Source organism: Oenanthe melanoleuca, chromosome 3 (genome assembly GCF_029582105.1).
Source record: "Oenanthe melanoleuca isolate GR-GAL-2019-014 chromosome 3, OMel1.0, whole genome shotgun sequence".
Taxonomy (NCBI): Eukaryota; Metazoa; Chordata; class Aves; order Passeriformes; family Muscicapidae; genus Oenanthe; species Oenanthe melanoleuca.
Genome location: NC_079336.1, coordinates 56,710,944 through 56,738,202, shown reverse-complemented (window position 1 = coordinate 56,738,202; position 27,259 = coordinate 56,710,944). Strand labels below are relative to the sequence as shown.

Below are 27,259 nucleotides of genomic sequence, written 5' to 3'. Positions count from 1 at the left end.
AAAACTGCATTCCTCTCTGGGGCAACATCACTTCCAAACTATTTCCTCCTTGCATGGAGATGGGGACCCCTGGGCTCTCCAGAACAGGAGGGTGAAGGTTGTCACCATGCAGCCTGCTGCATTACAGGAGCTGATGACACAATGAGCAATAGTGTCATATTGTATGAGCATTTTGCTGGCAAACAGTGCTGTTCTGCCCCATCTTGTGTATTCCTTGCTCCCCTGGAGTCACAGAGGAAGAATGTCTTTGCTTAGGCTGTGTTAAACATTGCAGGATCTCATACCTCATGTTTGGCCAGGTACTTATTTTACAAAAGTCTTGCAGTCTTTTTAGTCCAGCTCTGTACCTCTGGCTTCCTTCTTAATTCTGCCTTTGCTTTTGGACTGACTTGAAATCCAAGGCCATCCCATACTGCTGTTGCTATTTAAAGATGCAACTCCCCATGCCCTTAAAATTCTTTTAATTCTTTAGTTTTGCACTAAAAGCAATAATAACTTAGGAAGAAAAACAAAAAGAGAATACTTCATGTAATCCAAACTTCAGCTCTCCGATCATTGGCTCCACTTTCACAGCTTGTGATGTCAACACAAGTCTTGAAGATTAAGAACTCATATCAAGTTTCACTGGCTGGCTTAAAGTTACCCTACTGGGAAATGTTGCTTTTCCCTCAGCCAAGTCCCTTTTTCTCTCTGCCAAGTCAAATCTTAGGAAGTTTAATAAATAAATAAATAAATAAATAAATAAGGTCTGAAGAAAAGGCTTCTACTGAAATTGAAAGGATGTGGGCCTCCAGAGCAGGCTGTACAGTCTTGTGGCCAGGATTTGCCGGCATACGACCTGCCCACCATCAGGAGTTGTGCTGCATCCCATGGTACAGCCACAGCTGTCACTCCTGCTCCCTAATCTAGACTTGGATTGGGGTGATCTTGGTCCTTGCCAGCTGCTCTAGGTTTGCACTTTCTCCAAAGCTGGGATGTTCTCAGGAGCTTGCCTTCTCTCTCTTCTCCCCACTCCATCAAATGAGAAAATACAAGCTGCTACAATCTGTCTCCTTGGGTGCTCCTGGGCTTTAATGTTTTGAAATGATTTGGTCTGGGTGGAGAACTTGATTTTTCTAAATAAATCTGAAGTTTTGAAGATCTAAACATGAGATGTGATTAAGTTTAATGCAGAATGGAAGCAGTGGTGTGTTTCTACTTACAATGCATTTTGCATACGTCCTACACAAGAACTTTTTTTTCAAGGGAATTACATTGTCAAAATACAAACTTTTCTCAAAAGTCCTTCTAATGTGGTGAAAAATAGATCCAACTCCTGCACTCAGCCACGCCGTGATGAGCAAGTGAGGAAGCTCAGTCTGGATGCGTTTTGACAATGTAAGTAAATCTTACACCTTTGCTATGCACTCACTACTAATCCCACACATTGCTTGTTCCCATACTTCGGGACAAAAGCTGTGCCTTTTGGGGATTAAAACACGTAAGAGGAAGGACTAATTTAAAGAGTGATTGGGAGCAAAGGATACAGCTTCTGGGACGGATTCCTGCTTTCCCTCTCTGATCAGGCACTGATGCTCATGGAGGGGCAGAGCCTTCATTCCCTCTTGTACTTGCATCAGACAAGGCAGTAACTTCTGATTTAAGTTTTCCATGGGAGAGGCTTTCCCTTCGTTGGCAGTGCCGTCGATCGTGGGCCGGGCTGATTCCCGGAGCGGTGCGGCCGTGCCCCGCACGGAGCCGTCCCGGGCAGCGCTAATTAATCAGCGCTAATTAGCGCGTGAGCGATCCCCGCAGCGCTTCGGCCCCGGACACGGCTCATCTCGCATGAACCACTACGCAGCCATTGCCTGGTAACTAATTTTGACCTCTAGCTGCTTCGGCAAGACATCCAGCCCTGCTGCCGAGGATAAATGACATCCTGTTGTTATCTGTCCTCTGGGCAGCTGCCGAATTCCCACAGCAGCTTTGCTTTGCCCTCCGTGCGGAAGGAGAGCGCTCCGGCAGTGCAGCGTGTCCCTGAAATGGATGTGAATAATGACTGTGATTAGGGCTGGCTGCGCAGAGACCATCACCGAAGCTGGATTCTGGAAATGTTTCTTCCTTTTAGGTCTAGATTTTGGATGAAGGGAGAAAGGAGATAGGAGCAGAAGTGCTGGGGCAGGGCTAACAGCTTTCTCCTGTTCCCAGGATACTAAGCCAACACTTCCATGCGTTCATTTCTGCCTCGGATCAGTTGGTGTGGCTGTGCAATCTGCAGCTATGTGCACAGCACTGTGAGAAGCTGCAGGGGAAATACCTATGGCGAGGGATTGTTTGGAAATGCAGGGGAGGAGAGTAGTGTGTTTTGGCAGGGGTGCCGACAGAGTTTACCCAGGAGATGTAGGAAAGCCAGTTTAAACTCTGATTAGCTGCATCTTGTAGCTGAGCAAGGCCTGGGAGTTAGTGGTGTTAAGTGAGCTGGTACCTACAATGAGAAAGTATTTTCTTGCCAGGAGTCCAGAATGTTCTCTCGTCTTGTTAAACTATAGTTTGGTGTCTATCCTCAGGATCTTCCAGCTGTTTTCCTCGTGTTTACTGTATTAGACAATAGAGGCAGCGCCTGTTGCTTCAAGAACAGTCTTTGTGTGACCAGAGTAAGCTTCAGTGTATGCAAGCATGTTCTGACTGCTGGTGTTTCACTGAGTCACCTTTATCTGACCTGCTGACAATGCCTAAGCTAAATGCTGTCTTCATTAAACTTTTGGGAAATATATCACAGAGAATAATGAAAAACTTTTTATTGGAAAAAAAGTCAATCAAGCAAAACTCTCAAACCACCCAAACTTCAAAAATGCCCCCCAAACCCAGTGCTAGTAAAGAAATTATAAGTGGTCTCAATTAGGCAATATTCTGAATGCCTAATTTTGAAATTTTCTCTGAGGATATAGCCTCTATGATGGTGGAGTTTTGGTGGTAGGGTACTTCCCCCCCCCAGGTGTTTAGCTTGCCTTCCCCTGTAAGAAATCAACCCTTTTCTACAGAAAGCTTCAGAATTGCAGTAGGCAATTCAGTAGTAAGTCAAGGGAAGAAAATTTGGCAACTGGAAATTCATAGTATCTTTTACAGACAGATTACCATGTGAAGATATCCACACAGTTCAGTAAGTCTGGATATCTAGCATTCAGGCTGTCAGGTTTCAGCTGTGCTTTTCCCTGAGGTAGATGTTTATCTACTGATAAAATGCAATGTGTAGGTTTGAACCTTTGCAGTGAAGCAGAAAATCAAAGCCCTTGACCATTTGCAGTCAGTAAAACTCTCATGGGCCTGTTTATAAGAGACTTATTCTGTATGTAAGGATATATTTCAGTTTGTGTTGATGCCTGACTTTTTAAAAATATTTTTCCTCTGGTTTCTGTATTTCACTAAAGTTGTGCTCTGTCCTCTGCTTTACAAACCATTACTGTATACCATTTAAAAATTCCAAATTTATTAAGTCTAGTGAAGGCTGAAGTGATCCCTGTTTGTGTGTGTTTTTCTGAAGCACAGCTAACAAAAGCTATGTAAATGTAACACATGACTGCTGTTTATGGTAGATTAAGCTTGTTCAGCTTTTGTCAGTAACATACCCAGTTTGCAGGTAAAATAAAAGAATTTTGTGATGGGGTTGTTTTTGTAATTTATGTTAATAATTAACCTAATCTGACAAAAACTGTCTGGCAAAAATTGTTAGACTGGACAGATATGTGGCAGAAGGCTCCACAGCAGGGAAAAGGTGACCTTTGGAAGTGAACAACAAAGCCAATATGTTAACTAGCAAGCAGCCTATCTAGATTTTTTTTTTCAGCAGTGAAATATAGTTTAAACTGTCCCTTTTTCTGTTGTCCCTGTCAGCAGTAAGTTCCCATTTGCAGATGCCTCCAAGAACACAGCTCTGTGTGATAACATGTGAACTATGTTATGCAAGCAATTATTTATTATTACTATTATTTTTTATTACTATTATTTATTATTACTATTATTTTTTATTAGAGAATTTGTGGACCTGGGAAGAAAGCTTTATAACAGCTTTGACCCATGGAATCACACTAAAATTTCTGTGTTTCTGGGCTAATTTCACTTCTGCTTAACCTGTGTAGTTTATTTTTAAGAGAGGTAAGCTTCATGTGAGAAAGGAAAGCTGCAGTGGTTATGGTCTAGCAGGCTTGTGAGAGTAAACAGTGAGTGTACTTAGTGAGAAACCAATTTGGATCTTGAAGCTACAATGTGAGTGGAAAAGAAAACAGGGTGCTGGGACTGATCTCAACAAATTGAGAGGAAAGGCAACATGTGTGTAAGGATATCTTGGATTTTTTGGTATTTAACAAATTCTCCTTGACCTGCCCTTGCATTTTGCCCTTTGTATGTAAAAACTAATAAAGAAAAGAAAAAGCTTATGTTTTTCATTTTCAAGGGCAGTGGAAAATCTGAAAAAATTCAGGACTACAAAAGCAAGGCAGATGAAGTTAGTGGGTGGTCTGTGTTCACTGTAACATCTTCTCAAGTGTCTGGACATTGAATTTGGTGTAATCACTCTCTCTTTATAAGCATATAACTGGGTGGGAAAGGAGTGGAGGAAAGAGAAAAGTAACAAATGTTATTTACTGGAACTATATGTTCCTACCAGTACTGATTTTAAGAAATAAAGTTTTGGTTTTTTCTCCAGAAAGGAAACATTAATCAGTGTATTGTTAAGAATCACACTGGTTTTTGGTTTGTTTTTTTTTTTTTTTGTACTACAGTCCAGCCTTTTGTGCCACTAAATTTAATTTTAGTTTAGATCTTGCCTTTGTAATAAAGCTCATGTTAAAAACTTCCAGTTCCTTTAAAAAATGCTGATTGACCCATAGATAATTCATCTTCTTGTTGGCTAGAAGAGGCAGACTTTGCTTGCCTTTGGGTTTTGGGGAAATGCCACCATACATGGATTCATAATCTGCATTTGCCAGCAGTGAAGGAGGTTTTTCAGATGCAGAGTGCAGGACACCAGTGGGCAAAGCCTTCTAAGCTTTTTTCTGTCTCTCTCTTTAAAGAACAATGAAAGCTTTTTTAAAGGAATGGTTGAGAAAGCCATTTTGTATTTAGTGTGTCTGTCCAGGGCTGCCTTCACTTTCCCTGCACAACAAATACAGTGTGGAGATCACTTTCCTGTGCCATGGGGGCACTGAGGAGTTCCCTCCCTACTGCCCATGGCTGCCAGGCTCTGTGCAAGGTTATCTGAAGAGGCCTTCAGCAGACAGGTTTTAATCTGATTCTCAGCCTGTGAGCCTCCTGCCTGCTCCTGAGCCTGGGTGCAGGTGCTGGGCACCCCTCCCTGCAGTCACAGGACAAAATCTGGCGAGTATCTCCCTCCTGCTGCAGGGAGAAATTCCCTCCTGCTGCAGGCTGGCTCTTTCTCAAGGAGTTATTCCTAATTTTTCACTTCTTAACACAGCAAACTGAACTGTGAAGGTGAAATTGTACTGGGAGTATTTTTGTTTGAAGGTAATCTTCTGTAGTGTTCTGCATTGCTGATAGCTGAACCTGACTGCCTTGCAAAATCATATTGTAGGAAGTTCCTCAGACAATGTAATTTTGCTTCCTGTTTCTTCCAAGGGCAAGAGCCAGATTTTTTTATGTCTACATCCTCTGTCTCCTCTTTCCCTTGGCTTACTGGATAAAGCTGAACTCAAGCAGAAAATCTGACTGCTTCACAGATGGGTGAGGTTTGTAGCAACTCTGACCTAATGGAAAAGCCAATTACATCATTAAGTTGCCTCCTATGATTGTTTTGTTCCTAACTACTGCTACTGTGTGCCACCTCAGAGCTGATATAATTCAACTCTCAGACACTTTTGCACCTTTCCTGGTTGGGTGGGTTTTGGTTTCAGCAGTAACAAAACACCTTTGGTACACACCATGGTGCAAAGCAGCTTGCAGGAACATGCAGTGTGCTGTCCCCTTCCCATCAGTACCAAGGCCATGTCCCACTTTTGAGACCATTTTCACTGGGGGGTTGCCAAAGATGCAGAAGCAGCTTCCAGTTGCTTTGAACTGCCTCGTGTTATGTGCAGGGATGTGCCTACAGCCCATGTCCTTGCATGTGTGCATTAGTCCTGCTGCTCCTGAGTGAGCTGTTTGCAAGCACAAGAGGAGATATTTTCTGCCTGGACAGCTCTCCTTGGGAGAAAACATAATGGGTGAGGGAGGAACAATCCATATTCTGGATGTGGGACAGAGGTTATTACATCCCAATAACAATAAATTTAATTTAGATTAACATTTCATTCTTTGTAAAGATTAAATGCCTCTTTATGTTATTGATATCACAGAGGATTTCAAAATTCAAATGCTTTTAAAGTGTATGAATGAATTATGTGCTGTGTTTTATGCCATGCATTATATAACAGCTAATTCAAGGTGTCCCACAATTTCTCAGGATCAAGCAAATGGATGTGAGGTCTGATATATAAATCTCCTATTACCTTGTGCAGAGTATTGTAGAGTTGTTTGGATTTTTGAGATTTTTTTTTTTTTTAAACTAGTGGTGATCTACCCTTCTTAAATTATACAGTTACATGCAGCCTAAGTGTAGCTTCCTCAGCTTCATGGAGGTGTCCTTTCTTGCATGATCTGTATCAGTACCAAAATGGTGCAAAATGGTCTTAAGACAAATGAAGACAGAAGAAAAGCTATTTTTGCTGGACTCTACAGATCTTCCTTCTCTGCATGTTACCGACTATGAAAAAAAATAGGATTTATTTATAAAAAGTTTAAGTGGATTCAAATTCAAACTACTCTAAGTGCTAAAGCTGTGGATTTATTTGTACAGTATATCCCTACAATTTATAGAAGTTTAGTTAACTATAGAATTAAATGACTTTGTTTTCTACTGCTGTGGGTCTCTATTGAGTTTGGCACAAGTTCAAACAGCCTTGTAGCATCCAGCATTTACTGGATCATAAAGCAAAGACCCTCCCTAGGAACACAAATGGAATTTCTTTCCACCACTGCAGTGAGATTAATGACAGTTTAGCAGGGTTTTTTTCTCCCCCTTTGTCCTGTAAATCTGAGCTCTATTCGACTGAACTGCTTTTTAAAGAAAACAAACTAAAACCCAGGCTGCCTAAGTTCTCCTGAGGCACCATTCAAGGGGCAGTGTTTTGCTCTCCCCACAAACCTTTCAAGGCACTGAATTTTGGGCAGGAGATGTGTACAGGATCAGGCATGCTGGCAGAGGCTACTGGGGCTTGCAGTTCCAGGCAAAAGGGGCTGCACATCAGCTGATGCTGCTGATGTGGTGATGGATTAGTGAACAGAGAAAGGTTTGCATTGTGATAAAAATGGAAGGATTAGCAGCTGGCCTTGTTGAGTCAGGCTAGAGGGAGGAGGATGAGGAGAGCAACATACTGTGACACTGTGTATTGAATTGCTATCAGCAGCCTTCTCTACCACTGATCTCCCTCCTCTTTCTTCACTGAGAAAAATCCTGGAGGACTTCATATCAGAAAGAGAATTTTATTTATCATTTGTTCTTTCTTATACATTTTCTTATTTCTCTGCTTATTGCATTTTAACTTTTCAAATATTTTTAATACAAAATAATTTCCAGAGAAAAAAGAGTTAGTACTATCTTAACTGCAAATGCAGATCCCAACCTGAAAGTAACCCTCAGAGATGGCTGTGCATATGGGTTTATTAAATGCAATAATGTGTGGCAAGACAGTATATTCTCATTGACATCTGTTTCTTCAATGTGAGGTTAGAATTTAGATCCATCTCAAAAATTCATAAACCACACTATTTTCTTTTCATCTTCTCAAGAAAAAAGAAAAAATAAATTGGTTGCTTATGTTGAATATTATCACTTAGTTCCTTAGGACCCCTGTTTTGATGCAGATCAGCAATTAAGAGCTTTATGTTTGGCACAAGATCTGTTTCAGTAATGTCACCAGTAAAATAATGTCATAGTTGATGGACCCTGGTAAGAGTTGAGAATCTTTCTCAGACACCTGCTGCCTCTTGCTCTCTGCTGTCCCCTTTGATGAGGGCTGCCTCCCACTGACATTCTTCAAGAGGTCACTGCTGATGGCTCTGTTGGAAGGGGCTGGAGCTGAACCTGAAATCACTCCTGAGTGAGGCTCTGAGCTCACTCCTTGGGAGTGGATGGGAGCAGCAGTGTGGCTGTGTACATCTCCCCTGCCTGCTCTGCCACCAGCCTGCAGCCCCTGAGCAGGTGGTGGGGTGTGCATTGTGCCTTGGGCTTCCCAGGGCTGAGCTTAGGTGTTTTACTGAGCTAGGCTACTGTCCCTTCAAGTACTTCTAACACTTTTGAATGCTATTTGGCCAAAATGAATTGTACTCCTCAAGGAAACAACTTTTAATCAGCCAGACACCTTTGATCTTAGCAGAGAGCTCAGTCTAATTGTTGGAGGTGAGTGAAATTCCCTTTTCAGAGTTGCACTGCAGTCAGTGGATTTTCTCTTTGACAGATGAATCTAAAGTTAGTGTTGCTCTGTATAAATAAGGACTAAAACAGGAGGTTTAAGTTACCTGGCTGTCAGTGGTGAGACAATGCAGTGGTCAGAGCACTCACTGTTTCTAACCACTGCAGCTCCCCAGCAGGTCAGTGGAACACAGAGTGTCATGGGGGCAGCAGCTTCCTTCAAAACCCAGAACTTCTACTAGGGGCAGCGAAATCTGGCTTGTACTAACACAGATAATGATTTGGGCATTTTTTAAAAGAAAAGAGATTTGTGGATTAATATTGGTATTTCAGATGTAGCCACAGACAGATTTTAGCAAAGAGAAACCACGAGATTGCTAAAACTTGCTGTATTTTGGTACAGCAGGACAAATTGATCTGGGCAGCTTTGCACCAGCCAGGGTACAACATCTCTTCACACTTCAGATTTATTTTAATTTAAGGAAAAATACAAGCCTAAACTTAAGTGCTCTAATTCTCAAACTGAAGCACTTAAACAAAAAGCTCTAATTCATTAATTTTTTTGTCATATATGGGTCAAGTTTCTGAGAGTTCCTCAGAAAACAGGGACATTTTCTTCAATGTCTCACTGTGAATTAAATGCATAATTTGGGTTAATCCAGTTGATAAATATTGTTTTTACAAAACATCATGCTCATATTTTATTGACAGTCAAAGAAAGCAAAAGAAGTTTTTTTGAAAATAGCTTGATCTTAAAAAATACTGCCAAGGAGAATGAAAAAATGCAAGAGCCATTCAAAGCAGATGATTCCTCTTGTTTGAAAGCAGAGTCTCCTTGCAGTGCTTGGGGGTATTTGCCATGTGGGGTCTGCTCAGCTACATCTCTCTGAGAAAGGACAGGGAAACATTTGAAGATGAGTACTCCTGGTCATTTGTTAGAATCATGATTTGCTGTCTTAGTTTGTGTCACAAATAACGTAGAATATTTGAGATGTCCAGCTGAAAGGAGAAAGAGGCACTGTGGGTACAGGTACTGTTTGGAGAAAATTATAAGAACTTGCCAAGCAATAAAGCATTTCACCATTTTTCTTCTCAGAAAGTTACTTGGGAAGTTAGGGCAGAAGGAAGCTGGGAAGAATTTGGCTATGTCTCACTTCCAGGTTTTTCTTCTTTGGGGAAACAAATCCATTCTAAAAGCAACAGTTAGAAAGAAGAGTTAATTTAATGTCTTAGCTTTCTGTCTTTAAGCTGCAAGAAAGAGTTTTTCCCCATTTCTAAACATTATTATTGCACAAGGCTGTCGTTGTGATGGGCACTGCTCAGAGCTGTAAAGGACATGCCTGAGAGAAAGCTGAAATTAATACTGCAAAACCACCAAAGGGTCAGAAGGGATCTCTGATATTCCCTAGTTCAAACTCTCATATAGGTCATGCCCTTACCCATCAGCCAAGGCCACTTTAGACAAGACTTTGGCACCTTCTGTGTGGAGGTTGCACAGGTGCTCTGGGTGCTTGTGCCAGGCCTCCAACACCTTCCTTGAGCGCAAAGTAAGGAATTTCTACAACTCACAGAGCGAGCATGCACTCATTACAAATATGTACCTGTCACCTTCATCTGCAGAGAGAAAGGTGATGGAGAAGATGACCTTCTTATTTATGTTTTAAATCCCTAAAAAACAAAAAGCTTTTGTAGCCTCAAAAGAAGGGTTAAGTTAATTTGGAAAACTTATCAGCCTGCTCTCATTGGAACATTTGTACCATGTACTTGAAAATGCAACTGATTTACATGGCAATATCACTGTGTTAGTTAAATGTGTGAGGGCAAAGAACATGAGGAGAGTGTGAGGTTTTTCACACACTGATAAGCAATGGCTTTTATTGTGGATAAGGAATAAAACTCACTCTCATCCATGTTAAACAAATATATCATGTAACAAAAAGTCCACAGAACTTGTTGAGGTTCTCAAGTGGATATAATGTTAGGGCTAAAAGATTGTTAAATGATTCATTTAAATTAATCCACTTAAAAACCAAAAGCAAAATCATACATTGTAATTTTCTCAGAAAGAAGGGACAATAATTGAGATCCCCAAAGAGGCATACAGAGTTCTTATTGCATCCTGATATATGTAATTTTCAGGAAGGTGGCTTCAAGAAAAAATTTGATAGATGAACAACAACAACAAAAAAAGTGCTCCAGCTCTCTTAGTCAGTGAGTTGTTTGGAGGATGGATGTGAAAAGTCTTTACAGGAGTTACTCATGGAATCTCAAATTCATTCCTTTCTCAGTTACAGCTCGAACTGTTTTGTAAAGTACTCCTGGTTGGATTTTTTTTTTTTTTTTTACTGGTTTGTTTTTTCTTTTAACAGCTCATAGTGGCTTAGCATACCTCCTTCCCTTCCAAAGTACAATAAATTTCTTTCTCCCCATGGAGAAACAGCAGGGGAAGAAGCCCCTGAGCCCACACTCCTGATTTGTGCAGCTCCTCTGCCAGGCAGTGGAGCAGCTGTTGCCAGCCTCCATGCAGATGGCTGGCATGGCTGTCTGACTATGTCAGGAGCTTATGCTGAGATTAATCACTTTCTAACATTAATCACTCTCTACCCCTTCAAAATTCTGTGCTGGATTGTGCTGAATCCCGCTTCCACAACAAGTGATGGGAGCTCTTTAATGCCTGGGCCCAGCCTGGCTTTCAGCTGGGCTGGTGGAACAGTGACATGGTTTCTCTAGGGCAGGAGGGGCCCCTGAGCACCTGAGTACTTGGGGTGTTCTGTGAGCTGTCTCATGCTTGTTTTGGCTACCAGTGCCTTGCAAACCGCTCAGTGCTTGCCCTGTACTGCTGAAAATGCTTGTGACATCTTTCATTTCAGCTGACTTCAATGCAAAACTGGCCTTTCAGGCAAGTAAAGGCTAACATCTACATTTTATTTCAATTATATTCCTGTATTGTTTCAAGAAGAGTTTGAATTATTTTGACATAGCCCAAGATCTACCTGCTGTAAGAAATGCTGTAGATTCCCTGGTGTCATTTTTTAAGTTCTCAGGGTTGTCTGAGAAAATATTCTGTATTTCTGTGCTCTAGAAAGTTTAGATATAATCTTTTTGAAAAATTGTAGTTATGAATAGGCCAGGCATCAAAGCTGTTGAGATTTTATGAAATTTTCTTTCACTTTCAGAGCTATAATTTTGAAAAATCTTCTTCAATAGAATGACAGCAACAAATTAAATTTTCAGCAACGGATCTCAATTTCTTCTTCTGCATACAGGTGCTACCTGTTAGGATTGTTAGGACATTGTGAACACAAAAGGCCTATTTCTTTGTCAGGAAACAACTTTTCCTGAATAATTTATAGCTAAACTCATAACTGAACAAAGTATGAATCTTCCATTTAGTTTCAGTGATAGTGAGTCACTTCCCTTCCTTTTGTCGGTCATTCAACAGCAAAAGATAAGAAGATATCTTGAACTACATGAAGTTTCCATTTTTTTATTAAATGGGCTTGTGCTTGCCAGAGATCTTTCAGCATTAACACTGGACGTGACTCCTGTCTCATGCCACTCAAGAGACTTTAAATTTGAACTAAATTATCTCTAATATATAATAAAATATATATAAAATTATATATATAAAATATGTAATATAATAATATATAATAAAATCATTTGAGAATAAATAAATTTTTAAAAACCCCACCAATGTACATCTCATGCCATCCAAAAGACTTGCTTTTGCTTTAGCTCCATGAATTGATAAAGCTACAACAGTGATGTACATGCATAAGTTTTCCATTCAGATAGATAAGCATGTCTAAGTCCAGTTTTTTCTCCTGCAGGGTGGATCACACCCCTATCATTCAAAGCCTCACTTTCCTTCTTCAGATAAATGTATTTTGCAGTCACTAAAATCAAGTACTTTACTCACAGGCAAAGGGAAGTGGGGAAAAAATCACTAAGAGTTTCTGAAAAACCTCACCATCTGTGGGCTCTTCAACAGACTCACAGATGCCATCCAGTCAAGGGCCACAAAGGTGATGAGTTTTTAAAGTGAGGTTACAAAATCTCCAGGAGAAAAGCAGAAGATACTACACCTCTGATGATAACACCAAGTCTTCATTTTAATGAATTTTGATAACCAGCTCTGGTGGCATTTGAGTCTCCCAGCTCTGAACATCCTCCTTTGAACCACAAAAAAAACAAAAACCATTTACACAGCATATTTGGCCTTGTCTTGCACTGAATTTCACTTATCTTTCAGAAAGCTCTGGACAAGTTCAGCTCTGACTGAGTTCCACCCCCCTGCATTTGCCACACACATAAAATCATGGAATCATTACAGCTGGGTAAGACCTCTAAGACCATTGACCATTTCCCCAAGTGTCACATCCACATGCCTTTTGAGCACTTCCCTGGACAACCTCTTAGTCACAATTTTTTCCTAATATCCAGTCTAAACCTTCCCTGGCACAACTTGAGGCCATTTCCTCTGGTCACTTGTTACTTGAGAGAAGCAATCAACCTGGCTACAAGCCTCCTTTCAGGTATTTCGGGGAGTGATAAGATCTCTCCTGAGTCTCCTTTTCTCCAGGCTAAACAACCCCAGCTCCCTCAGCTGCTCCAGGGACTTGGAGGAGCTGTGCTCCAGACCATTCACAAACTTCCTTTCTCTTCTCTAGACATGCTCCAGTGCCTCAATGTCTTTCTTCTGGGCCCAAGGTTTTGAGATGTGGCCTCACCAGTGCCAAGTACAAGGGAATGAAAGACTACATGGTTTCCTTGTGTTGTGCTCAGGCAAAAATGGTCACACCAAGCACGGTGTGTTTCTGCTCTGCAAGAAAGTTTCTTCTAGAAAACATGTCCTACTCATGCCTATGGGATAGGCACATGTTGGAAAGCTTTTTTCTAGCTTGAGACCATAGAAGGAGTGCAAACAGATTTCACCTTGTCTAGCTGAGATGTGCAATAAGTGTACTTTAGATAAGGATTTGGGAAAAAGATTAAAGAACAGTGGAGAAAGAAAATGCAACAAATATGCTAGGGACCTGAGAGAGCTTGTGATCCCCTCCAAGAGTAACAAAAGAAATCATCCTCTTTATTCTGTGCATCTATGGTTAGAATTAAAGGAGTCTTTGATAGAAGTCAGGCTAAATTGAAGCTAGATATACCAGCTGCTTCATCAAAAGGCAGCACATTAATGCTTTTCATTTATCAAAATACGTGCCATTGATACATGAAGTAGACAAATGTTAAATAAAAAGTCTGTATTATAAATACAGAAGAGAAGAGTGCAGCCTTATATGTTACCAAAGACTCAAAGCTGGAGATTGTTCTCTATTTGTACTAATAATATATTTCAATGCTGACATCCTTTCCAGAGAGCTTAGTTCAAATGCTGTTTGGAATCTGGAGATGGTAGCTAGCTCCAGTGAGCAATGCTACTGCAAGAATCTGGCTCAGATTCAGGTATGCAGGAACTTAAGACTGTTTATCCAAAAGCTTGAATCACCCTCACTTGCATCTGAGCAGTCTTGGCTGGCAATCAATCAGGAAAGCAGAATTCTTCATCAGCACAATGCTAGAGGCAGGGTGTATTTTATGGCTAGGGAGGATGCAAGATGTCATTGCTGAACTGGGAGGAAAGGAAGCTGTTGCTATGATGAAGGAACAGAAACAATCAAGTGACTTTGTCTTTGAAGATAACAGCATGACTGTGAACCTAGACATGTCTCCAACCTGGGAAATGCTGTAGTTGCCCTTCTGGCAGCTTTATTAGTTTATTAATGCTTGCTTGTGCTCTTGGGATTCTGCTCTCCCTAAAGTTGCTTGTCCCTCTGCAAGTCACCAAACAAAATTGTTGCTAAGGGGATAGAATTTGTGTGAATCCAGATGCTATTCAGATATGAAAAAAGAAATTAATATCTGATGTCTGCTGGAGTTAAAGTTGCTTTGAACTATGGAGACTGCAAAACTGTAAGCACCAATTTCTGCAAAGCTCCTTGGCAGCCCAAGGGCTGGATTTGCTGGGCACAGGGGTCAAAAGGCTTCAATAACCTTTCTTTTTATATTCTTTAGTAAAGGAGGGATTTGAGTAGTGGTCACAGTGTGGAAAAGAGGTGAAGTATAAAAGGGGAGAGATACATTTTGGTTTCAAAACTGGAATTCAAGCATCAGAAGGCAGTTTTGGCTCAGCTGTTGACTTGTTGTGTGGCCTTGGACTGTGTGGTTTATAAAGAGAGGAGGGGAAATTGGCACAGGAACATCTGAGGATTAAAAGATGTTTACAGAGTGCTTTGTACTTGCATAATTTTATCCTTTCTAAGTGTTTGTTATTTTGGAATAGTCTCTTATGCCACTGTAATAGTACTGAACTTCCCTCATCCAGATCTGTTTCTTCACAAAAAATTCTTGCATGGACATGAATAGGACAGAGCACTCTGCACAAGTTCTAAGCAGTTAAATGCCTTATTATCATCATTGTAGGTATTCAGTGTTGAAAAAGTTTGGAATCCCATGGAGGAGAAACAGACTTTATAGGATAGCTGTTTCATGAAGGCTTTCTTATGTTTTCATTTCTTAACTGCTCAGTTAAGGAAATGTTCATTTGACTGACAAATATACCTTATGTGTTTTTTAAGTCTCTGCCATTTTATTTTATATTAATTTAGTGACATCTTTTGTGGCACGAAGTTCCAAGGTATTACAATGAATGTTTCTGAGCATTCAAGCCTTACTTTTCTATATGAGAATGAAGTGAAAGCAATTGCTGGTAGATCATACTGCTTACAGGCATTGCTATTCTTGTTTTGAGAGACAAGAAGCCACACATTAATCATTTCAGCATGAATCTACTGGATGAAGTAAATTTCAGGATTTGTGCAAAAGGATTCCCCAGGCTGCATGGCCTGGCTGTGTTCTCTGGGAGACACTGGCTCTCTTGAGACACTGAGGCAAGTTATCCTGTGAAGAGCATATGAAAGGGAGGAGGAAAACTATTCTGAAGTAATGCTGATAACTGGTATTATGGTGAATAAAATGTGATGAGTCAAGGGGCTGAAAATAAATTAATATTACAAATATTAAGAAAGAAAAAAATGGGATTCAATCCTAAAGGAAAATACAAAAAATATGAACAGAATGAAGATTGTGAGCAGTTGCACAATCATAGTCCATGCAGACACAGGAGATCACATTTGCTGCCTGCATACATTGAAAGTCTGGAGTTCTGTGTACAGTAGCTGTAAAGAAAACATTTCTGTGCTTGTTTAAATGGCTGATGGAGTTCAGGAGATTTAAATGTCTGTAAGTGGTAGCTAATATCTGCCACTGCTAATTACATTGCACTACAATTTGCTTTAAGAAAGCAGCTCTGAACATGCAGGCAGTCACGTGGACAGTGTTTGGGATGGCTGGAACCCTTGGTAGGTTTGAGGTATGTACTTGCAATTCACTAATTGCTGAACTTCAGGAACATTTTCAATAAGCTTGGGAAGCAAACTAGCAAGGTCAGGGAATGAACAGGTACACCTGGTACCCACCCTTGAATTTTTCAGATGTGGAGTCATGAGAGAAACCCCTTCAGACTCAAGTACCTTGGGTCAGAGGCACACATTCAATGTCGATGTGCAGAGATAAGCAGCCTGATTTCCAGGAATGGCAAGAGGCACAGCAAGGTACAGGCACAGTGAGGTTTGTGTAACAATCAACAACTCAGAAAACCAGGTCTCTGGTATTAAGTGCTTACCACCAGGCACCTAATCTTGAAAATGTTGGACAAGTGCTACAAAACTGTGCTTCTTTTGAAAACAGAATCTGGGATTTTTTTTTTTTTTAACTCTGTAGTAGTGGATCCTTGTAAACAATCTCAGATATTTCCATTATGACATTAATGAGTTAGTCATTTACCAATGGAGAAATAGAGTGGCTTAGTTTTTCTCTCATTGCCCTTTCTTCTGAGGTCAAGGTTGAAACACTAAAGCGAAAATGATTACTAAAGGAGGAATGTTCTCTGCCTTTCCACTAAAACATTGTAAGAGAAAGTTCCTCACTCTTGGCTCTCATTCCTGGGGTTTAGGCAGTTCTCCCCCCAAAATATTTTTCAATTTGCTTGAAGTGCTTCCCTTGTGCATTTTTATTTAGTGTCTATGTACAGTTTGAATGAAATATTCTCATAGGTAGTAATGCAGGTTGCATCTTCATGGTCTAATGGTATTCAAACACAGACTGAGCAAGATTATTATGAAGGAAGCATGGTACTTGTGCTAAAAAGTGCTGTTCAGTCACAGTGTCTCTTACCTTGTGGTATCTCAAACCACCCCTAAACTTCTAAAGCCTTTTTCCCACTTTCAAACATTTCTTCAGGACTAAAATGAAATGAGAGTGGGATGGAGCATAGTATTCCCAGTGGATATATGTGTTGTGTTTCTCTAAAGTCCTTTGTCTTTTGACTGTTTCTTCCTGCTCAACAAGCTCTAGTAAAGTTTAAACATTTGCTTCAAAACTTTCTGCCAGTTCCAGGTGCTTGATTTTTTTCAGTAGTACAATCACCTCATTATTCACTGAAATTATTACAGAAGATTAACAGATTTATTAGCTAAAGATTTACAGAGATGTCAATGGATGCGTGGGAGAGCTATGGAATTCCATGTGGCAGAATTTAGACATGGAAATTGAGAATGAACATTTATTCACTGCCTTGATGCATCTCATGGAGACCTTCTAAATCTTGATCTTGTGTGCAAACTGCTGAAATATTCACCTATTACTTCCTAGCACTGCTGCAGGCCTGATCAGCACTCACATTGCCACAGAGGAAGAGATCCAGAGATATTTTTGCAGGAGAAATATATTCTGATATGTAGCATTAGATGGTCCAATAGCTGGGCTTAATGATCCAGTAAGACTTAAAACCTAACAGGTGTGCAATTTTTTTTGTTGTAACATGTGGCACTAAACTGCTCTGCAAAGCTAATTGCCTCTCCTTGTTGCTTTGAATGGACAAGCTGTAATTTGACAAGAAATTTGAGTTATGCATGCATGATTCTTGCCACCAGCTCAGTAATGTCAGCAACATCTTTATCTTAGCAAAGCTCTGTGAAGACATTCTAGGCATGCTGCTGTCAGGGTCCTCAACTTTCATTGCCCACAAATGTCCAGCACTTGGCAGGGCAGATCAGTGAGTGAAGAAAAAGGAATGGGGAAATCTGCTCTGGCCAAGAAAAAAAGGAAACCTGCAAATGGAAGCCCCAAGGTCAGCCACCAAGAGGGTAACTTGAGCATTAATTCTTTGGGATCTCCTGTGAAAGCAAAGGGGCTCAAGGAAGGGACAGACTTATGACTTGAAAGGCAGGAGGAGGAAAGTCCCCAGAGTCTTTCCTTTTCTTGCCTTGCATTTATCTTGTGTTGACCACCACTGGGGTAGACTTTCATGGGCAAGGATGTTTTAGTGTAACAAGAAAAGAAACGCAGAAGCAAACCCTTGCCTGGACACTTCTCCTTTCAAAGCTGGCAGTGCCCAAAGAAACCTGAGTATAACTTCTGACTTGCCAGCATATTGAAACAGGCATACACTAGTATATAACCAGCCTCCTTTCTGTAAATGAGAACTCTGAGGGAGGACATCAACCTTCCCTTTGAGACATAAAGAATTCTTACATGTCACTGATCTCCTTGGAGATGGGAAAGGTCTTGACACTTCTTGTACCATTTTCTCCCTAAATTTGCCCTAAACCAGAACAGTCAGGCCTTTTAAAGCAGTTAGTTCATAATCAGTTACATGGTTTTAAAACATATAACAAGCATAATTCAAACACCAGACACCACAATGTGAACATGTGGTGGTTACATAACTTGTGTTTCTACCCCTAATTCAGCTGAGTCTCTTTCCCACAGTCCTTGTCTATTTAGCTGAAGTAACAGGCCTGAGCCATGATTTTACAAGTCCTTCCCTTTATAAGGTTTTACCTACATGCAACAATAAGCAATCTAAGAAAATTGTAAAAGTTAATTTCTGTTTCACTGGAAATAAAATCGCAGGCAAACGCCTTACATTCAGAGAGATTCCTACAGATAACACTGAGCCCATGGAAGCAGAAATTCCATTTTATTGGCATATGTGAAGCTGTGTTGAGGTCACCTCCTATTCTGTGGAGAGACCACCTATTGTCCAATGACACAACCAGTTTTGTTGAAGCCAGTATCACTCAGAGAGGAAAGTTTTGTAACCCTATCAACTGTCATTTTTTTAAAGAACATTTCCCCTCCTGAAGGCTGGGAGCCCATCTCCTTGCAGGAGTGGCAGGTCTGTGTGTGCTGTGGAGGAATGAAGCTCACCCTGAAGGAGCAGTTTGGAGCCAGCTGCTGCACCCTGCCAGTGCAGCTGGAATGCTGCTGAGGCAAACGCTCCAGAGCGTGTGGGCGAGCACATCACTGTTGCCTCTCCTCCTGTAACAGCCTGTGCTCCTCTTCTGTGCCTAATCTGTAGTCTCTTCACCTTGGGTTTGTTTATACTGAACAAGTAGATTTATTACTTGCTCTTACTTTGCTTACAGTTTGTTTGCATCCAGCTAACACTAGGCTCAGTGGCAAATCGTACTGAATTTGTGATCTTTGTGTAGTTAACTGATTTGTTAACATGTAGTTTGCTATCAGTTTACAACATTTGACAGAGTGATTTTTTTGATATTATGCAGGTCCCAATGAGATGTTTTAATGAGGTTCAAAATGGGCATGAACTGGGCCTTATTTGGCTAAGCTCTTGAACAGACTATCATGTTAGTGGAATAAAGAAATGGGCTATATATTTTAAGTGGGGAGAAAATGAATAATTCAACAGTAAGGGTCAACTCATCCTGCCAAGAAAAACCTACTGAAAAGGAAGTACACTGAGTTATAGTTATTTGCATTGTAGATAATAATATCAATTATAGTTCCCAGCTGGAATCAAGCCTCCATATTTTGGCTTCTGTACAGCCCTGGAATAACTGTTCCAGTCACAACAAGTTTCAGCCAAATAAAGACAAAGCTCAATTAGCAAAACAACACAAATTTGCAGAAGCATATGCTTCTGCAAAGAAGCAAGAAACTGATGTTTGGACATAGTTACATATGGCAGTTCAGTGAAAATTAGCAGCTGTAATCATTTGTAGCTAATGTAATTTTGCAAACACAAAGTTTTAACTCTTCCCAAAAGTTATATCAAAGAAAATTACTTGTTGGGCCCACTAGAAGCCATCTGCATAGGCTTGAGTCTATGGTCTAAGTGAAATTGTCAGCCATCTAGGCCTTGTTGTAAATGTACTATCAGCTTATTTTAAAAGCCCCAGCTTTTGAAATCCAGTTATTAAGGGAAAACAACATTTTTCTTAAAAAAATTTTAAAAAACCAAAAAAAGTCAGCAGCAAGGAGCACATGCTGGCAGGTGCAGAGGTGAAAGGGGATCAGACTGGCTTGAGGCAAAGGTAAGTCAGACTACTGCCATGGCAGATTGATGGGGTGGCAGAGAGCTCCAAAAGCCAGACTAACTCTGCTGCTGTCCCAGCAAAATATCAGGGCATCTAGGGTAGCAGTAATGCCAAAAGGGTTAACCCCACCTCCACATCTTCTGTGACAGCAGGAGCAGCAATCTTGGCGTTCTAATCTTCTACTCTAATTGGTTTTTCCTAATTTCCCTCTAGTTTCCCTATGTTTTCTGTGTCTTTCACCACACCTCCCTCCATAGAGGTAGCTTTGGTCTCTCCCACTTAGGGGTGCAAAATTCATGTTTTCTACAGAACTGAAAATCTTCATGTAGTTTGCTGTCCCAGATGAGGGGACTAACTTTTCTGTGGAATTGAGTAGAGAGGCCCTCACAGAATTAGAAGGCACAGAGCTGGCTGAAAACCAGCAGCCTACTTTCTGTAAATGAAAATGTTGAGGGAGGACATCAACATTCCCAGAAAGACATTAAGCATTCCTACATATCACTGGTCTCCATGGAAATGGCAAAGGTCTAGGCACTTCTTGTACCATTGCTTGGTAGAAAAAATCTTCATATACTTCTAATGGCTCTGATGGTCCAACCATCCCACAGAGAGTCCTCTGGTCCTGGGAAAAGCCAAGTATGTGCCACTAATGGGACAGAGGAACATACCAGGAAAAGATAAAGAGAGAAATAACTTTACTTGCTCCTATGGAAGCCCATAGAACTGTGGTCACTTCTCTGATGTAGTTAGTCTTGACTTCATCTTTGAAAAACTATTTTTCAAAATTTAATTTAATATTTTATTTTATTTTATTTTATTTTATTTTATTTTATTTTATTTTATTTTATTTTATTTTATTTTATTTTATTTTATTTTATTTTATTTTATTTTATTTCATGGCAAACCCATCAAATTCTAAAAGGTGTCATTAGTGGAATAGACAGAGGCTTTCTGCCTTCTTGTGTCACCAGTCCTTGCCCATTGCACAGTGTGCTGGTTTGCACCATGCTGATTCTTTCTCACACACCCTGTGTTGCTGACACCTGCAAGAGCTACTTTTCTAGGACAATAATCCATGATGTAATCACAATGGATTGTCATTTTAATAGCCAATGGACAGATGACTAGAAACACCTCTTCATGCCTTCCTGTCTAGCTTGTAGAAGAAGACAGTCTTCAACTTCCCACCTTTTAAGAAGAGGAAACTTTTTTCCTTCTCTTGCCTAAAAAGAGGCCCCTTCTCCTTTCCTGGTAGCAGGTGTGGTCATCCAGAAAGGTGACCTATTTTTGTCTCCCATTAAGGCAACCTTTGGGCTGCAGATGATCCTGGCTATCTCATCCCTCTTGGGGGAATCACACATGCTCCCAGTTTCAGATTACATCTCATGGCTTCAACCTCCCTGCTTAGCAGCAGGGTTAACTCAGCAGGCCCAACTGGATTTGGCACATACACACCCTTTATCTCTGTTGTGACAGCAGTTAATTAAAGTGACTCAGAAAACAGCTTTCCAAAGCAAAGTCGTGTTTATTTGACAAAGATGTACCCAAAGAAGTGGCCCAAACAGCAAAGAGCCACAGCTTGGCTTGAGCAGCCTGTGGGTCTGGTCTGCCCCAGGCTGCAGGGTTGGTACCTGCTGCACCACCTGGGAGCCCAGAGCTCCTCTCTGGCCACTGCCAGGGGCAGCTCATCCTCCCCTTGCCTAGCCAGCACCTTCAGTCTGTCAAGTCTCCTGTGGTGTCAGCTCTTGGCCTGAAGGAGCTCCAGCTGAGAGAAGCAAGCCTGCAGCGCACCTCTTTTCTTCAGAGGCACTGTCTTTCTTACTTCCTTTCCATTAAGAATTTCACTGGTTTTATTTTGGTTGGTTTGTATCTCAGCAAGACTAAGATATTAGTGATAGGCAAATCCTCAAATCTGGGTAATGGACTCCCATAATTTTGACCACCATTAATAAGCATAGGAACTGAAAATGAACATCCCATCTTTGATTAGGAAAATGGAATGCCATTCCTAATCACTGAACAAATAAAACTAATCATGGCACAAAAAATGCAGCTGCTTAAAGAAAACATACCATTTCCTCCACATGAAGAAATTAGGTCTGGAAACTCATGAAGGTATTGCTTAAACTGCTTTGATGATTGCAGCTTCCACACATTGTGAAGCAAGCAGGTCAGAGGCTGTGGCTGAAAAAAAATGGTTCATTATGTTCCTCTTGCAATGCCTTGTAAAGCTTTGGGACAGAAACCTGTAGGACCAATCCTTAGAAACATTTCCAAATTTGTAAATGAAAACAGTAAGTATTGTGTTTTCTGCTTATTTATTCAGTATTATAACCAAATACGATGTATGAAGAAAGAAGCAGAGAGACAAAAATTAAAGCAAGATCTTTCAGGTCACTGAGAAATAAACACTATAAACACATAGCAACTTACTGGTGGTACCACATTTGAGGTCCCAAGAAAAATTTATATTTTACAAATGATTGATGCATGTTAATGAAATAATGAGTCATTAAGGAACTGTTTTCTTCATTAAAGAACTGTTTTCTTATTCCTTCTCTTACATGGTTTACTTGGATATTTGGCTCATAATTTTGCAGAGGAAATGCTTCACCCATATTAAAAAACCTTACTTAATTTATTAAAAGGCAAAACAGGGTTCTTTTATTTTTAGCATTTGCCTTTTCATTCTTTTTATTGTTCTTGGCATATTTTCATTGCTTACACTTAAAGTTTTCAAGTATTAATGTCAGACTATGAAAGTAAATATTCTTTTTATATTCTGGTAGTTTAAAAAAGGCAAATTATTTATTTCCTTTTCATTATTATTTTTTTCATTATTCAGTTTTGGCACTGAGTGTATGACAACCTTTATTTGAGTGTCTCAGGCATTTTAATGTTCCTGATATAGTTATAGAGAGAGCATAATTCTGTGTGTTCAGTATTAAAATAAAGGATGTTATTTGTGACATTCACAGTACTACTTTCCTCAAGTTGAGACATTGGGAATGCTTGAATCATGATTTTATTTTTGGTTGTACTTTCACCCCTGGTCCTTTAAAAGTCTGAAAACCTTTACTTTATTGAGGTATTAGGGGATGCTCAGATTCTCCTGGAGCCCCTGTGACAATTAAAACCCCCTGGGGACATGGTAACACTCCAAGAACAGGTAAGTTTAAGAAGTAAAAAAGCATTATGGAATAATAATTTTTGGCTGTGAAAGAGATTGCATGCATTGCCTTGTAGACAGCAATTGCTCTGTGCCAGGTTTACTGTGCCTGGTTTGACCCTCAGAGCAGTGTTTGGGGTAACGAAGCACATCACACAATCATGGGCTAATTTCAGCTTCAGTTTCTGAAGCAAGGCTGTAAGTAATTAGCTTCTTGAAACTGAAGTTTGTAGGCTTTGGAAAGCAATGTTTTAATCTATTTTTTCACTGCTTGCTCTCCTATTAAAATGTAACTAAAGTTTGTACCCTAAGGGAACACTGTTGAATATTAGCTCCTGATTGCCCTCAAGTTCTAAAGAAATTACCTTCTAATAATACTGTTTTTGCTGTTGTTCAGGAATTTGCTGGCCTTTACAAATTGATGTAATTTGTCTGAGAAGAAAATAATTCTTACCTGAACTGTGACATGGGAAGTGCTCGGGTGGAACACTGTGATTTTTATGGATGGACTTTATTTTTATGTTGACTTTTTTAAAAAGAAGAAAATAATGATAGAAATAACAAATAAACCCATTATTATGGGTTTATAACCCATATTATAGTTTATAAGAAGTACCTTTTCTAGGAATTAAACACAGAATTGAAAGTTACTCTGTATGTTGATCAACAAACATAGATACTTAAAAGACCCTACTCTCAAAAAGAAGAAAAAGAAGCAAAGCAGAATAGGGATGTTTTTAACTCCTTAACTAACATTTTATGTTCAAATTATCAACATTTAGTTTATCTTTCTGACAGAGAAAGAAGATGCCCTTCCTTGGTGTCCTGTGATGTGCAATGTTTCCTGTCAGGACAGCTCCCCTGTGCAGGTCAGCAAACAGCATGAATTGTTCTCAGCATGCAGTTCAGGTTCAGTTAAGTTAATAGACTTGCTACATTTTGAAAACACCTAAAAGTGAAATAAGAAATACATTACTGCATGAGATATCCTTATATCCAGTTTCTTCTTCCCCATTTCTGAATCATTTAGGCTTCCTGATTGCCCAAACACTATTTCCAAACCTGTAGGGAAGCTGTTGGGATTTAAACACTTTGGACATCCATGGAGATGTCTAGACTTCTGTACAATTCCTCTCTACCATGGGGGTCATAGGGCACCAGATGGGAGACATGCAGTAGCAAATCAAGCTCTTCTCAAATATTCTTCATAGCTTTTAGTGATGAGTGTTGCTCAGTTTGTGTCCATGCTTGTATGTTCATGTGTCTGTATATATGTATACATTAATTATTATTTATATATTAAATATTTCTCTTTGCTGTGATGTGCAGTGCCAAATCAGCACAGTACAGAATTTTTCTTTCAGAATTAATTGATGGCCTAAAACCATTATTGCTAATTGGAGGATGATGCCATTCTCCTTATCTTTACAAATGTCCTTTGCAGTCTGCAGTGGATTACATTTTTTATGGTTATGGCTGATAGCTAAATGCTATACTTAATCATTTAATATTAATGTGTATGGCAGACAGTGACATCGTTAAAAAGGTTTCCCTCCCTTCTTTTGCAGGAAACTTCTCTGTCAATTGCTTTAAATACTATTTCTGAAATGGAACATGAGCTGAACATCATCTTTGTGATAGTAGACCTAACAGTAAAACTTAGTGGATGTTTCTTATGAAAGTTTTCTGCTTGCCAACTTCAAACTTTCTTTCTATCAGATACCACTGGGAAAACATCTCAGTGAGATTTCAGTTTTTGATTTGTTAGTTTGCTTATTTATTTACTTCCTTTCTCTGTACTGAACAAAAATACAGTGAAATCTGTTTTGCAGGAATATAATTTAAAGGAAGTATTTTTTCCCCTTATCACTTCAGAGAAAAACCAATTTTAATTTTTTATTATTATTTTTAAGGTGCACTCTAATCAGAAGATTAATTTTTAGAAATTAGTTCTTTTATATGAGAAAGTTGCATAAAACTGTTTAGTTTTACTAAAATCAGTAAAGGTGTGTCAGAACTGGCATATAAGAGCTGCTGTTCATTGTCTCAAAAGGGCTATGAGAAATATTTTTCTAGCAAATTGCATTCACTGCTAGTGTAAGGATTATGCCAGCAATAGCCTCTCCCTCTTCCCCCCCACCCTGGAAAATTCCTCCACCATACTGTTAGCCCTGGAAGCAGTAACATAGACCAGGTTCAGATGGTTTCTAGTGCTTGACTTAAAACATTGCCAATATATTGTATAGATGGGCAGCTCACCACTGGCAAACAATTCTACTTTTATGCCTGTTAAGTAACAGAATTATGTGTTGGAAGTATATCTATGATGTAATGATCTAAATCTGGTTATGCTTCTACAAATGTTTTGTTTCTGGAGTTCAACATTATTGACAAAGCACGTTTATGCATTGCTGTCTTTATGGAAGCTTGAAAATACATTACCAAAGACATATCACAACCTTCACAGAATACTTCAGTGTACTGTTATTATTGCACTGGCACTGTCCCTGTCCCTGCCTCTACTTGAACTACGTCAAGTGATGGTGAGAAGCACCAAAGGTCTGAGAGGACTCTCAGCTGGTGAGTGGCTCCAAGCTGACCCCAGAAGGAAGGAGCCTGGCTTTGTGCTGATGGTAGGACTGTGCTGGCAGGAGGAACTTGGTTGCTGGAAGCCTTTTTTACAATAAAATTTACTGAAATTTGTGATTCCTTGGTTTACCACAGAGAACAGTGTCAACAGAGGGACATTGTATTGGAACACCAGCCTCACTCCACAATTTGTCCTGTACCTTCACTTGCAAAGACATATTGAGGAGCACATATGGACACCTGCAAATCCTAGGGGTGCAATGAAAAATGCAGTGAGCCAGACTTCCTTGTGCTACAGTGGAACTTGGAGACTCCAGGAATTGGGTACTGCCAATTTTATGGTACTCATTCCTGCTGTCAATGTGCAAAGAGGTGTTTCCCACGGTTGAGTGAGGTAATAATTCTGGGAGGAAGAGCAGGACATTGTGGGAAGATATGTGCCATGTCACATACCTAACACTTGGCAAGTCTGAGGTGATAGTTGTGCCTAAGATAACAGCAGGTAACTGAAGTGGAAGTAGGTAGAGCATGCAAAATACTCACTATGCCCTGAGGTCACTGAACACTCCTGTGACTACATATGCCCACCCTCAGATCAAGTAAGGATTAGAGGAAAGGTGTACCTGGCACATGTATCAAAAAGGATAAAAACCCCAACCAAAATACAAAAATCCCCAGCCCTTAACCTACTGAGTTCAGAAACGGAGGGAAATAAAAATATCAAACTGAAACTCTTCCAAAAAGGACAGGTGTGCCAGTAGTTCCTGCTGATGGGAGGTATAATGTTGTTTACATTGCTGCTCTTAAGCAAGATTTGACTTTGGCACCTCCCAGAGCATAAATATTGAGATTTTTAATGAAAGCAGCTGCAGGACATTTAATAATAAGGACAGTATCTTTGGATCAGAATATATTGATACAGGCTATGTTAACCCTATTAATGAAGTAATGTTCTTTTTCTGTTCCTATACTCAACAGCAGGGTTTAGTAAGGCAGACATATTTTAGGGTTTTGTCCTATGTGTAACTCCCTCCACATTCTGATCCTTTAAAATATATACAAATAAGTAGTTGATATTATGGGTCAAAATGTCCAACTGAATAATTTGGCAAAGATTGTTTGTAATTAGGTCCCCTATTTCACCATATATGGAAGAATCTTCTCTAGAGAATAATAGCAACAAACTGGGTACTGTAATTTCAGTAAGGGGTCCAGTTAATCAAGCATAAAATCTTCTCTCTTCTTGAGGAGAAACCTCTTAGGAAAATATTGAAAAGCTCGAGTTTCATGCAGTGAATGCTACAAGAGGTTGCATTTTTAAATGGACAATGAACAAATATGATGAACTTGTAAAAGCAGAGAAATTAATTTCTGTGCATCTTCATCCACTATTTGCAAGGTGAAATATCCAGAATAGTAATATGGAAAAGTGCTCATAAATGAAACCATTTAGGCTAGTTACCAATATTGCATTCTACCATAATTCTATTGAATTCTGCTTAGACAACCTGCTGTCTCAACCAGTCTCAGCCCATCCTTGCCCCCAGTGAGGGGTCCAAAGCCTGGGGCTGTGGCTGGAGCTGCTCTGGTGCCTGTGGGTGCTTG

General features: G+C 39.9%; 1 long non-coding RNA gene across 1 annotated transcript in view; it reads left to right on the top strand.

Moving 5' to 3' along the window:
• LOC130251764 (uncharacterized) overlaps positions 1-27,259 on the top strand; it is a 44,814-nt gene that overhangs the window by 5,464 nt on the left and 12,091 nt on the right. Inside the window, exon 2 of the long non-coding RNA XR_008840233.1 lies at positions 23,864-23,934. This is a non-coding gene — a long non-coding RNA (uncharacterized LOC130251764). The remainder of the gene's footprint in view (positions 1-23,863; positions 23,935-27,259) is intronic.